The 14,940-nt window shown below is 34.4% G+C and overlaps 1 protein-coding gene and 1 non-coding gene across 5 annotated transcripts in view; both read left to right on the forward strand.

Moving 5' to 3' along the window:
- PTPRD (protein tyrosine phosphatase receptor type D) overlaps nucleotides 1–14,940 on the forward strand; it is a 1,875,536-nt gene that overhangs the window by 1,019,822 nt on the left and 840,774 nt on the right. The gene's annotated exons all lie outside the window — the stretch shown is intronic.
- TRNAS-AGA (transfer RNA serine (anticodon AGA)) lies at nucleotides 3,669–3,743 on the forward strand. Its single transcript has one exon. It is a non-coding gene; the product is annotated as a tRNA-Ser (tRNA).

The raw sequence follows: 14,940 nt of genomic DNA on the forward strand, positions 1-14,940 counted from the left end.
ACAGAAACGGACTCATAGACATAGAATACAAACTTGTGGTTGCCAAGGGGGTAGGGGGTGGGAATGGACAGACTGGGATTTCAAAATGTAGAATAAATAAACAAGATTATACTGTATAGCACAGGGAAATATATACAAGATCTTATGGTAGCTCATGGCGAAAAAAAAGTGTAACAATGAATATAAGTATGTTCATGTATAACTGAAAAATTGTGCTCTACACTGGAATTTGACACAACATTGTAAAATTACTATAACTCAATAAACAAAATGATAAATAAATAAATAAGTTAATTAATTAAATAAAACAAATTAGAAAAAAAAAGATATTGATGATGGGCCATGACCAGCAATTTTTTAAACTACAGAGAAGATAAATTGGACTATATTATAGTATTCTCTATAATTTTGTGTATGCATAATTTTTTATATAATGTAATGTTACAACAAATAAAGAAAAGAATAGCCAATCCCCTCCCCCCCCAAAAGATCTCACATATATACTGATATGGCATATTTCCTTAAAAATAAATAAATAAATAAATAAATAAATAAATAGAGGTGTACAACATAGTAATTTGATATTTTTATAGATTATATGCCATACAAAGTTACTATAACCTGTTGACTATACTCCCTGTGGTATACATTACATCCTTGTTAACTTACCTGTTTTACAATTAGTAGTTTGTACTTCTTAAATCCCCTTCACCTCTTTTACCCCTCCCATCACTCCCCTCCTGCATGGTAACCACTAGTTTGTTCTCTGTATCTGTAAGTTTATTTCTGTTTTTTTTTTGGTTTTTTTTGTTTGTTTGTTTCTGTTTTACTTGTTCATTTGTTTTGTTTTTTAGATTCCGCATATAAAATGTCAAGAATTATGCCATTGAAAAAACGTATCTTTGCAAAACACCATTGAAGGGGAAGTTTTGAAAACAAATATTCAAATAATGAGGATCCAGATTTTTTTTTAATTTGAAAGAAATGCTAAAAAGCTTGGAAATTTAATTTTATACCAGCAATTTTGCTGAGAATCCTTGAGCAATTTAATTTTTCTATAATGTTCTATGAGTTTCTGCCAACAGGGGAATATCTTCCAATGTTGAGAGTTAAAAAAACAACAAAAAAAACTAAACCCTTTTTCTTAAAACTCTAAAAGAGTTTCACTTAGTATTTGGGCATTAGTATGCAAATTGAATATATAATCTCATATCTATTTTAAATCTACATCTACAGTTTCAATAAGAGCATAGTGTCAGAGAGACAACATGTTCTTAAGAGTGGAATTCTTAGCAAAGAATGAGACAACAAAGACTAAATACACCATTGAACTTTGTCTTTTGAGTATGATGCAGCAAATATAAGAGCAATTCATTGCACTAGTTCTGAGCATTACTCCAGAAGCTTTGATGTATACTAAATAACAGGAAATTAGCAGCTTTCCCTTAATGATTTTTTGTTATTGTATGAGGGTATTTTTTCAATGTACTTTTTCGCTTGAATAGAGCCATTTGTTAATGAAATAAAATGGTCTTCTGAATAAATACATAGGATGTTGTTTTGAGCAAAGTTATCTTCTCTTAATGCACCTATTTCTGTGGCAAGGAAAGTAACATGAGGAAAGTAAAATCCGCAGCATTAGAATGTCTTATGTTTACATTTTATTGCCTCCAAATCCTACCTAGCTATTTTTTCAGTACCTCTTAGGGGCAGAAACACAAACTATGATACAGTCTCTATCTTAGTGTGTTTTTAATTGAAGGATGTCGATTTAGAATGTTATATTAATTTCTAGTGTACAGCATAATGATTCAGTTATATATATATATATATATATATATATATATATATATATATATATATGTGTGTGTGTGTGTATGTATATATATATAAACACATACATATGTATATACTTTTTCAGATTATTTTCCATTATAGGTTATTATAAGACAGCGACTATAGTTCCCTGTGTTACACAGTAGATTCTTGGTGTTTATCTGTTTTATATATAGGTGTGTGTATATGTTAATCCCAAACTCCTAATTTATCCTTTCTCCTCCTTTCCCCTTTGGTAACCATAAATTTTCTATGTCTGAGTTTGTTTCTGTTTCGTAAATAAGTTCATTTGTCTCCTATTTTTTTAGATTGCACGTGTAAATGATACCATATATTTATATTTCTTTGACTTACTTCACTTAGTTTGACAATCTCCAGGCCCACCCATGTTGCTGCAGATGACATTATCTCATTCTTTTTTATGGCTGAGTAATTATTCCATTGTATGTGTGTGTGTGTGTGTGTGTGTGTGTGTGTGTGTGTAAAACAACTTCTTTATCCAGTCATCCATCCCTGGACATTTAAGATGCTTCTCTGTCTTGGCTATTGTAAATAGTGCTGCTGTGAACATTGGGGTGCATGTATCTTTTTGAGTTAGAGTTTTCTCCTTACACGTATCCAGGAGTGAGATTTCTGGGCCATATGGTAAGTCTATTTTTAGTTTCTAAAGGAACCTCTATACTGTTCTCCATAGTGACTATACCAATTTACATTCCCACCAACAGTGTAGGATGGTTCCTTTTTCTCCACACTCTCTCCAGCATTTATTGTTTGTGAGCTTTTTAATAATGGCCATTCTGACTGGTGTGTAGTTTTGATTTGTATTTCTCTGATCATTAGTGATACTGAGCATCTTTTCCTGTGCCTGTTGGCCATTTGTACGTCTTCACTGGAGAAATGTTTATTTAGGTCCTCTGCCCATCTTTGCATTGGGTTGTTTGTTTTTTTATTGAGTTGTATGAGCTGTTTGTTTACTTTGGAAGTTAAGCCCTTGTCAGTTAAGGCATTCTCTACCTTTTCTGGAAAAGCTTGTAATATACTTGATGAAGGATGTCCTGTATGGAACATTCTGACTGAAAAGGAACATGGTCCGTGAAGTTGTTTGTCTTTAAGGAAAGCCAATTGACTCCTAGGAAGTTTCCCATAAAGTGTCATATGTTTGGCAAAGTCATCGTAAGAGAAGTCCTGGCTCTCAAATTTGCAGGTTTGGATATTTGTAAGTTTGTCCATCAATTACAGGTAGATTCATATTAAGCAAATTCATAGAGACTAGTATATAAAACTAACATTTTATTAAATTAAAATGAGACATAGAAGTATAAGGAAACCATCCCTGGCTACCTGGGAAGAAAAGTATATTTTGGAATTTTCTGTCTATGCATGAAATTGGAACAAGAAGAATTGTATGATCTGAATGGCTCCTGTTATTGGTCTGTATTTTTCTGCAGACAGACTTTGGGCAGAGCGCCCTCTACCTTCAGGGGGAGAAAATACACTGCCAAGACCTGCCTCAGACTTTTCCCTTTACTCTCTGCTTTCATTGTTTGACAAAACTTTTATAGACACATTGTTTTTAGAAGTAGTTGGAGATGATGTCATGTGGTGATATCCTCAATGTTGGTATCACATATTTCTGCCCCAGTACCTTCTTTATTTATTTCATAGTTTCGTTCTTAGAAAACATTTCTCTCTCCTTATTTCCAAGTTCTTTGGGAAACACACGGAGAAAGTTCCAGTGACCCTCCCCCTCCCAGGGTTGACTACTATATTCCATTTAGTAGATACTTTTGACAACACATTTTAAAAAACTATACTAAAATGACTCATGGAGGGGTGGGTATAGCTCAGTGGAAGAGCACATGCCTAGAATGCATGAGATCCTGTGGGTTCAATCCCCAGTACCTTCATTAAAGGAAAAAAAAATTAAGAAAAACAAAAACTTTCACTATTAAAAAAAGAAAACTTATTTTAAAAATTTAAAAAATGACTCATAAATAGACCTTACCATCAAAGAATTAGTTTACATAAAGATATGTATAAAATTTTTAAAACCATATAGATGTTATAATGTATTCTCGATGACAGGGAACAGTATAATAATAGCTTTAGTCAGTCACAACAGGGAGCTATTACTGAAACATGTTTCACTAATACAAACGATTATACAGATGAGGCCCATACTCAAGTAACTTAATTTATGACACATCAATTATTAAAATATATATTTCAGGAGCATTTTGAAAGAAAACTTGATTTTGAAAATTAGCAGAGAAGTAAGGTAAAGCATTTATTATACTATATCTCATAGGTATTTATTAATTTGAAAATGTTGACACATTTCTATCTGGGTCAAACATACTTTCTAAGTGTACAGCATGATCATCCTCATCCACAGTTATTAGTAGCCTGAGAGTATATAGCATAAGTTGTTTCATATGGACTGAACGGTGATCCTTATTCTTTAGGACTATGGAGAAGGCATAGAAATGGGTATTAGAACCCAAATGGGTTAAGAACTAAACTATGTAGGTAGTCTACCCACCACCATCACCTGGTTGGACACCAAGATCAATGTGTGGACAAGTCAGGCCATGTTCCCCATGAAAAGTTTATGATTCAGTTTCTAGTTAGGATTTCAAACATTACTAGAGTAACCTCCTTCCCTGAGTACCAGAGCACATGCCCGAGGGATTCTGCCCTTCAAAAAAATATGTATGTTATTCTCATATCTCTATATCAACATCCTCACATTATTTTCTGAAAAGCATCACAGCCCAGTGTTTTTAAATCTCTCTGAAAGAAGTAGTCATAGAAAGATACATCAAAAACCTGACTTAATTTTTCTTAAGATGAGGTTCCATCTTCTGTCTTCACACTTCTCCTTTGATAATAAAAGCCACAGAAGAGGTGTGTATGTTTGTATTATTGTTTTCCTGTGTTTACACATATTACACGCATATACATTATCCTACTGAAAACATTTTTGAAGTCTAGTTTATTACAATATTATATGTTACAGATGTACAATTTAGTGATTCACAATTCTTAAGGCTTATACTCCATTTATAATTATTATAAAATATTGGTTATATTCCCTGTGTTGTACAATATATCCTTGTAGCTTGTTTATTTTATACATGATAGTTGGTACCTCTTAATTCCCACTGTCTGTCTTAATTGCTCTGTCTGTGAGTCTGTTTATTTTTTGTTATATTCAGTAGTCTGTTGAAATTTTAGTTTTCATACTTGTTATATCATACAGTATTGTCTTTTTCTGACTCATTTTACTTAGCGTAACACCTTCTAAGTCCATTTTTGCAAATGGCATACTTTTATTCTTTTTTTATGACTGAGTAATGTTCCATTGCATATATGTATCACATCCTCTGTATTCATTCATCTGTTGATGAACACTTCAGGCTATTTCGGTATCTTGGCAATTATAGAGAATGCTCCTGTGAACATTGGGGTGCATGTATCTTTTGAATTAGTGTTTTTACTTTTAAAACACTAATTAGGTTTATACCAAGGAGAGGAATTGCTGGTCACTTGAGAGTTACATTTTAAGTTTTTTGAGAAATCTACTGTTTTCCACAGTGGATTTACATTCCCATCTGCAGTGCACAAGGGTTCCCTTTTCTCCACATCCTTGCCAACATTTGTTACTTGTGTTCTTTTTGGCAGCCATTTGACAACTAAAAATTTAGAAGATAAAAATCCCAGTGGCATTTATACCTTTTTCTGGAATTCACTTTAGACCTTGAAACATCAAAATTGATTCCAAGCAGCCCTCTAGAGTTAGCTTGTATGAGTTTTCTCTTTAACATCTTCCTTTTGAGTTTTTGTATTCTGTTTTCCTCGAATTTTGAATTTAATAATTGTCTTTTATGCAAGGAACTTTGCCCAAGTTTGTAGGCTCCCCTATTATTGTAATCAAATATTGCATTTTCAAACTCTTTTCAATATGGATTCAGACATATTAGATTTTATTGGGCACTGAGATGTTTCTTTTGTAACAAAAATCCAATTTGTCTTCAAGTATGAGGATTTTTTTTTTGAGTTTCTGGGGCCTCATTTGTGAAAAGAGATGAATGAATTAAGTTGTCTCCAAGTTCTAATTCACGTCTGTGCTTCTTGTGCTAAAAATGAACGAGGAAAGAATAAGAAAGTGAAAAGTGAGACACTCAGTATGTGATTGCTATCTGTAGCATTTTGTCTTTTCTTTTACTTTAACTATGTTAAATTTAAGGTCTTTCTATTGACTATTTACTTTAAAATAAATGCTACATTTAAGAGAAAATTCAGGGGAAGTCCAGTTCAAGAAGACAGTGGGAAGATGTCTTAACTGAATATGACAAGTGAAAAGATGAGTTTGTTACTATCTGTTGTAAACTGTCCGTTAAAAATATATGCAGAGGGATCATTTCTATGACTATAAAGCCAAAAACTCTAATGATAAATTCCAAATTTACCTTCCATCCTGCTCTTTGTTCTAAATCTAGTCTTCTGGTATTAATATTCAGAGTTTATCCTTCACCAAAAGAGTCTAATTATGGAAGAATGATCAAATTGGTGATGAGTAATTCAACTGGGGATGAAATTCTACAGGTAATGTAATATGAACTGCGATCAGGAATGACAATGACTTTTTAAGGCTTTTTCAAGCTGCTTATTTGAGTCTAAAATAGCAAAGCTAACTAGAATATCAGGCAGAAACCAAATTTTCAGTTGATGAAATTTTGTCATTTGAGGAATATTAATGTTAGTCTAGGAACTGCAGTTGACTGCAAGATGAGCATATATTAAAAGCATATAGACTAGTGGAGTCATTGCTTTTGAAACAGATGCCTTTTACTTATTATGTAAGTTGGAACATAAGATCACATTTCCAATTATTCTGCTTCACAAGGGTTTCTTCTAGAATTATTATTGCTGTCTTTTGACTTGTATGCCCATACTGGTAGGCATTTAATATTGATTTCTCAACTAGTATCATTTACTGATCCTAAAGGTACCTCAGAGAATCTATATTTTCTCTGAAATTCTGCACAAAGCAGTAAGGTTGAGATGATGATGATGATGATGATGTGATGATGATGATGATAGAAACTATGATGTTTTGAATGCTTTATGTGTGCCGGGCAATATGCTCAGAGATTTGTATATGTTATCTCTGATATTTAGCCATAAAGAAGGTACTATGATTAGATCCATTTTACAGGCTGAATAAGTAGTATAGAGAGGTACGGAAACATATCTAGGAGGAGAGGTGAACCAGGATGCTGGCATAGAGGTCGCCTGAACTGCCCTCCTCACAAAGACACAACACGTGCAGCAACACACAGAGCAAGTCCCTCTGAAAGAAATTCAGACACTGGCTGATCTATTCCTCTTCATCAGATGAATGAGAAAATACCCATGTTGAAAGGAGTAGGAAAGGCTGAAATATACTCTTGCCATAAACCCTACCACTGGCCCAGTGCCATACAATTGAGACTGAACCTCCCAATTCCCAGCACCTCCCCAAGGAGTGAAGGGTTTTGGCCTCACATTTATCACCCCAACTTTTAAGACTCCAACACATGGGATGGACCCTCAAAACTCATTGCTCTGAAAGCCAACACAGCTTTTGTCCGTGAGACCCGCAAGATTATACTAAACAAAGGAGCAGTCGTTAACAAGCAGATAAGCATTCATGGCAACTATATCCACCTCCCACTCCCCCTGTTGAAGGACTAAGCACTGAATCGTGGCTTGCACCTAACATAAACGCTGATTTTATTGATTCCACTGATGTTTCTTTGTGTTTCTTGGTTACTTTGTATGAGCTGTCATAATTGTAGGTTCCTGAAGTACAGGTGCAACTGAAATAATGTCTGTTTTATTTTTAAGCAAATTTCATTGAATTATCATCTTGAAGTGATCTTTTAATTAAGGAAAAAACATAAAACCTAAATTAGAGTGTACCTTATGGGCTGATACACTTAGGCATATTCTTTCAACTCTTAACTCAGTTAAGCACTTTCTGTGGCCCAGCACTATTAGTCCTCACTCTCACTGAAGTTCTGTGTAATAGACACTTTGGGGATCAAATGGACTATGCAATATTCTAGTTCATCAATACGTCCTCTTCTTCACCATTAGATGCTCAAGTATATAGTTATGTCTCTTAAAAGATACAGAAAGCAAATACAGTAACATTTCCAAATTATCTTATTGACCATAATTATTTTTAATCACACCGGCAGTATTTTTCTTTAGTGTAAGTATTGTTTTTAACATCATGTGAATGTATAATAAATGATTTGTAAATATTAGAGTGGAAAGTTTCCATCAACTGTCTGTAAGCTAAGTTAAGAAACTGTGTGACATGTTCAAGCTTATACAGCAAGTCAGACAGCTAGAGTCAAGTCCCAGATTTTCTTCATATTTCCAGATTTTTATTTTTGTTGTGTGGCAAGTCCAGCTCCCTCTCCCCACTGTGTCTGTCCACTTATGATGGCATTGCAGAAATTCATACATATCTCCTGGTTTCCAAGTGGACCATACAGAACCAAAGCTCCCTTTGTAGCTTTCTGGAAACATAATCCAAAGGGACACCTCTGTTTCTGGCAGATAAAATTTCCTACTCTCCCCTAAATAAGCCATATTCTCCCTGTCTTGACGCCTCCCCTTCCTCTTGTCACACACCTGTTTAGTGTGCCCCTAAAATGCCTGTCTTCTGCCTTTGTGTTCCTTTATATTCATCTCTTCAGGCCCCTATTTTATCTAAGCCTTTTCTTATTATTTCAGCCCCCACTTATCTTTCTTTTCTGATTATCTGTGTATTCTATATTGTTCCTCTTTCAGATATTCTAATCTTGCCTTCTCAAGTATTTTAAACATCTTTACATCCACAAATGTTATCTTTACTTCTTTTGTTTCCCCCCTCAAGAACTCACACATATAATAAGTGCTTGAAGGGCACCATGTTATATTTATAAAGTGTCGTACTCATTCTTTAATGATACAAAAATATCCAACAGTCACTTCAGATCACTTTTGCTTCCCTTAACACTAAACTTTTTAATAACATTAAGAGTTATTTTCAGATATCATAGCACATGTACCCACCCAATGAAAGTATCAGGAATTGAATTTTCACATGTAATTTATTTTACTTACAGCAGTTTGGGTTTAATTTGACAACTCTCTCATTACAACTACCCCCCCCCCGCAAAAAAAACCCTCTTCCTCTCTACAAATGTATTTCCATATTTCCAATCTCAGTGTAAGCACATCTGTGATCCAATTACTTCAAAGTTCTGGAGCTGGTTGTTTCTATCCTTAGCATCGCTAGAAAATGTTGAGTGTTGTCCTGAGGGGAGACTCCCAGGCTCAGTACAAAGAAGTTTTTTTTTTTTTTTTTTCTTATCTCCTATTTTCTTTTTGTTTCTGTATCCAGCACAAATGGGACATACTTTCTTTCCTCCACTCTCTTTTATTTTTTATATTTGGTACAGAGCAATAATAGATATCTGTTTTGCATACTCATTTGAATATGTGATTTGGTTGTTTTTTACTTACTGACAGAAACTAGCTAAAAGGACATACACCCTCTGGCACATAGACCAATCTGTTTGAGGAATAAATGCTTCCTCAAGTCATCTGCATTGTGAGTGTTTGCGTATGAATATGAAAAAGAAAAACAAATATGCATGCTTTTCCTACCCTTTCTGGAATTAATTACACTCTGACCGTCTCCCCACCTGCCCAGTTCGCTTTCACCATCTCACAGAAAGAAAATCAAATAAGTGACTGATGCAAACATAAATTTGAGAAATCCACACTCTTACCATTTGGTGTTTTTACTGTGAACTTCTCTTCTGCATCTTGCTCTCTGTCATTTTCCTTAGTAGATCTCTTGATCTCTACATGTGAACAGAGTAGCTGTCAGGCAGACTCCATAGAGAGGAAACAAATATATAATTAGCATAGCCTTTTTTCCCCTCCACCAATGAGTAAAAAAAGAGAGGTGTTCTCTAAGCAACAGCTAAAGGTCATATTCATTTTCCCTAAGCTCCCCCCACTCCGGTTTCCCCAGGAGAATTTGCTATGATGTCAGACATATCACAGTGAACTAACTACTGTGCATGTCCAGCCTGATGGATGATCTCCTAAATCCCAGCACAGTCCTTGTTGTGTATGCCCCTCTTCTACTATGTCATTGCACCTGCTTATTTGAGATGAGTTGATGCAGTGGCTGACAGTAAGTGTGAAAGAGGTAGGAGGTAGGGAACAAGAATTCTATTCTGTAGATGTTAGTACAGTGGTAGTTATTTGGTTCAGTTTAAGAATCTAAGCAAGACAGCATTCTCTGGTTTCTGATTTGTAAAGCATTCCCCCTGTATTGATCAGAGATCAGTTCGTAGTTATTTGCTATCCTGAGAGACATCATACTGTGTGTTTTGACAACAGCCCCATTTTAAGGGAAATCTGACAAAGCATGTGCTCTACCCCTCCGGTCTCACCTCCTGTTATTAGGTAAGCATCTAATCCAGGGAAATCCAATCTATACATCATGTGGTCAGTGATGTGCCACCTATGGAAACAAACAACAACAAAAAAAAAAGACAAGCAATGATATTACTGTTTAAGAAACTTTTAACTAGAAAATAAGAAACTTAGCTGGGAACAAGAGTACAAGAGGTTAGGATACATCAAGATTGCTGTAAGATACAGAGCCTGAGAGATGGTATTAAACCAAAGCCATATGCAAACCATGGTTATAAAGGAGTAGCAACTATATGGAAGCTGGTTTTGGTGAGATAGAAGCAGAGCACATGGTAAGAAATATGTGTCACATAAAAGAGTAATTTGTCTTGGAGCACTCTCAGGTATGACAGTATTCTAACCTAAGACCTGTTCGACTGTTATCTTAGCGCTGTTGGCCAGGTTATCTATCCCATACAACTAAGTGACGCAACATATTCCATTAATTAACACTTATTTAGCACCTAGTACAGGCAAAGCTATCTCTGATACAAAGGAATCAAAGATTTTTTAAAAAGTGCTTCTCCCCTCCAAAAATGTTCCTGTATGAAATTTTCAGTAGCCTGTTATTACTACAAATTGTCCATGTCTGTTTTCTTTCTAGGAAAAGGTGAATTAGTATTTTCCAAGTTCAAGTTATGGATAATTGTATTTTTTCCCCTAAGCAAAAATGTAATGACTTTTCCCTTCCTGGAAATCAATACCATATATGAGTTTGGTTCCATTTAAGGGTATTGATTATACTAGGGCAAAATTAATTCCTTGTCAAAATTTAATAAAAATGGATCAATATGTATTATTAATAGCCTCATCCTACATTTCTACAATTAAAGAGTAAAGATGTACTGGTTGGATTTTTAATAATATTATATTGTATTTACTATTTGACTATTAGTTTTCATATTGAATACATGTTTCCTCCTTAATATGGTCATACATTAGAAGTGCTTGATGTGAAGTCATAATTCCAATTATATACATAGAATATAAATCACAGATTACTGTACCTAATTTCATTGAAGAAAATCTTATCTTAAAAAAAATTTCTGGAGCAAGTGGAGAGAAAATTATGTATCTGTTTATAGCTACTAGCAAGAGTTCCTCTTAGAAATAGAACTCTTCTTTAAGGAAAATAATTTGAGAATAGAACGTAGACGTTGAGCAATTGATTTAGACGGAGACAGTAAGAAGACTGATCTACATAATGAATGAATGTATATTTGGAGTGTCAGTTCAAAAAAGAGAGGAGGAAAAGGAAGTCAAGAAGGAAGTCAGACAACATGGCAGAATATGGAGCTTGAGGCAAAAGATGGTCAACGAGAAATTGTGAATAGCATGATGGCTAAAGGGTTTTAGCAACATGGACATCTGTTGTTCATTGATAGGTTGCTTCTGTGGTATAAACCCACTCCATCATCCTAAATGTTCAGTGAAGTCCACAAATGCTCTTTGTGAGGATTAGTGGGGAAAAATCAAGGAAAAGCCACCCTTCGGTACTACAACAATAATTAGTAGCAAGAAGTGACTCTGGGAATGTAGGCCCACCCCAGGGATTCTCAGTAAAAGAATTGGTTTATACAGAACATGAATGAATGGGCTTAAAAACTGTTCAAGTCTCAGAGGCCAAAGAAAACTTAGTTAATAATCCATTTATATTAATACAGCTTTCACCTTAAATATGAAGTCATTTCTCAAAACAAAACTAGCAGCTACCAAGGACTAAGTCTTTAAAGTACAGTGGGATACTGGGCGTTTATCTAGTTTGTTATGGAAGTCGGTATCATTCTGCCACACTCCCTTTTGCTCACTTCTTTCTCATTTTCTAACGAAATAGCAGGATTTGTTTTTGATTTTTTTGTTTTGTTTTTAAGCATGATAACGGGCTGTGGGATTGGGCCAAGGAGGTTGCCTTTAATTATCCCTTCTTCTTGGCTTGAATATATCCAGCCAGAAAACAGCAACAAATGCAACTGTGTATTAAACTTAGTTAAAACTCAAGGTCATTATCCAAAATGTTTTTTAGGGATATAATCTGCTATCTACTGTTAGGTTGCAGGACATGAAATCTCTGTCCTCCTGACTTTAGTTAAGTCATAAAACAAACAAAGAAATAGAAACAACTTGTAGATATGAAAAAATGAGATAAGGGAATAGAGACTGCCATCAATGAATGAATCTTTTCTTTGGGGGAATAAAGATTTTGCACATATTTTTCTTGGCATGAACTTATGAACAAGGAATAAGTAGCCAGACGAATCACCCTGCTTTTGGGATTCCTACTGGGAGAACTCTTCCTGTTACCAAGTTTTCCTCAGAGGTTGCGTTTTGTTTTGTTTTGGTTTGTTTTTACACAATTAGGGGAGCTTTTGAGAAAAGGATAGCTGAATTTTCCCAGAGCCACAGTTTATTATTGTCTGAGAGGTGACCTCAGAAAACAAAAGGGAAATAAGTATTCTCAGAATGTCAACGTTTACTGTATGTTCAGCTCTCACCTCTCATCACTTTAGCCAAAGCGTCGAAAAAGAAAATTTGAACAAGTTTAGCTCACAGTTTACCTGATACTTCAGTATGAATGCATACTCTAAATTGACAAATACAAGGTCAAAGACATGTTAAAACATACGGAACATAGACTAAAATGTAGTTTAAGAACATAAAATTAGAAGATAGAATGGAAATCTTTTTTGTTTACATTAAAATACAGTAAGCTGGCTGTATCCTAAAAAGCCTGATAAAGAGCAGCAGATACCCAACATGTATAAGAATAAATTATGTAAGCAGATCATCTTTCTGCCCCTCCCTTCATAAAGAAGACTTTATATGTATGAGCCCATATCCTGCCCTTTGGTAGCATCCTTCCCTCTTCAAATTTGATCATTTAACCTAGTCATAGTGAGCTCTAGTAAATAGAATATAAAAATTAAGTTTAAAAAACTCAACTATTCTCTTTTCTAATTTCTTCATTTTTATCTGTTTATGTTGGAATGGCATTCACTTAATCTAAAATTCACACACTTTAGACTAATATTAAATGGGATCACCAATAATAGCACTATTTTGACCCAACATACACTACAAACTTCATGTACATACTAGCATACATTCTAAGCTATACATAGACTTAAATGAAATACATCTGATTAAATACATCTGATTAAGAAATAAAAGTACTCTTGAACTATATTCTTAAATTATCTAACCACATGACAGTCTTCTACTACTACTACCACCACCACCACCACCACCCAGTTTTCTCACTTTCTGCCTTGGCTTAAGGTAATCTCTTGCAGTTGAAACTAAATTAGTATAAATGTAAGATATTTTCATTATCTATGATGTGTATGACTATTTTAAAGTGTGTTCTTTCATATTCCAAACTTTGTTACACACATCATCATGCAATTCTCACAAATTTCTGTGAATACATTCTTAGATTTACCATTTAGTATCTTGGGTTGTCCCAATGATTGTAAAATTTTTAATGAGAAAAAGCAAGATGGAAAAATAATTACTGAAGCAAAAGTGAAATAAGTGTTTCCATTTTGATGACTTTAGATTCTATGGTGAGCCTATTTAATACTTTGATTGTGTATCAAGAAAAATAGACCAGAGCAGGAAATATTCCAAAAGAAGTAACAACATTGAAGGGCTCTGCTAGAGGCAGATTTAATTTACATTCTCGCTGTTTACATGTGGGACGTTTTATTTTTATCTTTTTGCCTCTGCTTAGTATAAATGAGTCTGTGCCAACTGTTTAATAGTTTACCATGAGTTTCAGTGAATGGTAGCATTTTCTGCCAGGGATTCTGTGTAAGATTGTTCTTGCTAAACTGTAGAACAGCTTCCTTCTGAATTCAGTTGACCTCTTCAGTAAACACAGGCCCAGTCCCTTTCACTTTGTCCATTTAGCTTTGTGATTTATTCTTGAGGCCAGGTACCCCTCCTGGTCTAGTAGTGACTAAGCCACTGCTATTTGGTGAAAAGCTTTGATGCAAAGCTTCTGGGACCAGAGAGGTGGACTGCCCATGGCTATAAACTCCTTCTAAATCAAAAGCTGAATGCCTTTATGTCTTTTTAAGAGGAAATAGTGTCTTTGAGTAAGTCATTTATGAAAAAAATACTTTGTTCTTTTCTCTACCTTTTGCATATTTCTCTTTTTGGTTCCCCTATATCCCTGCCCTGATTTTTGTCTCTCTATTTATTTTATCCTACAACTCATTTTGTCTTTACCATCTCACTTTTTTTTCTAATACTTCTAGTTTTTCATGGTTTTTCTTTTTATTCAAAATCTGTTTCTGTAAAAATTTATATTGTTAATTGTTTTTCTTGATGTTCTAAAATATTAAAGGTTCAAATATCTGGTTTCTCATCTTGATTTTTTTTCCTTACAGAGGAATGTAGGGAAATCTTAGGAAAATCACTCAATCTCCCTGAATTTCAGCTTCCAATACCATCTCAGAAAAATATTCTCTCAATGTACAAATAATTATAAAATTACAGAATTTTGCCCATTCTGTTATCCAAGTGAATTATTAAATATTGCTATTGTCAATGAAGAGAAGCTTTGCGTGA

The sequence above is a fragment of the Camelus bactrianus genome, chromosome 4 (genome assembly GCF_048773025.1).
Source record: "Camelus bactrianus isolate YW-2024 breed Bactrian camel chromosome 4, ASM4877302v1, whole genome shotgun sequence".
Lineage (NCBI taxonomy): Eukaryota > Metazoa > Chordata > Mammalia > Artiodactyla > Camelidae > Camelus > Camelus bactrianus.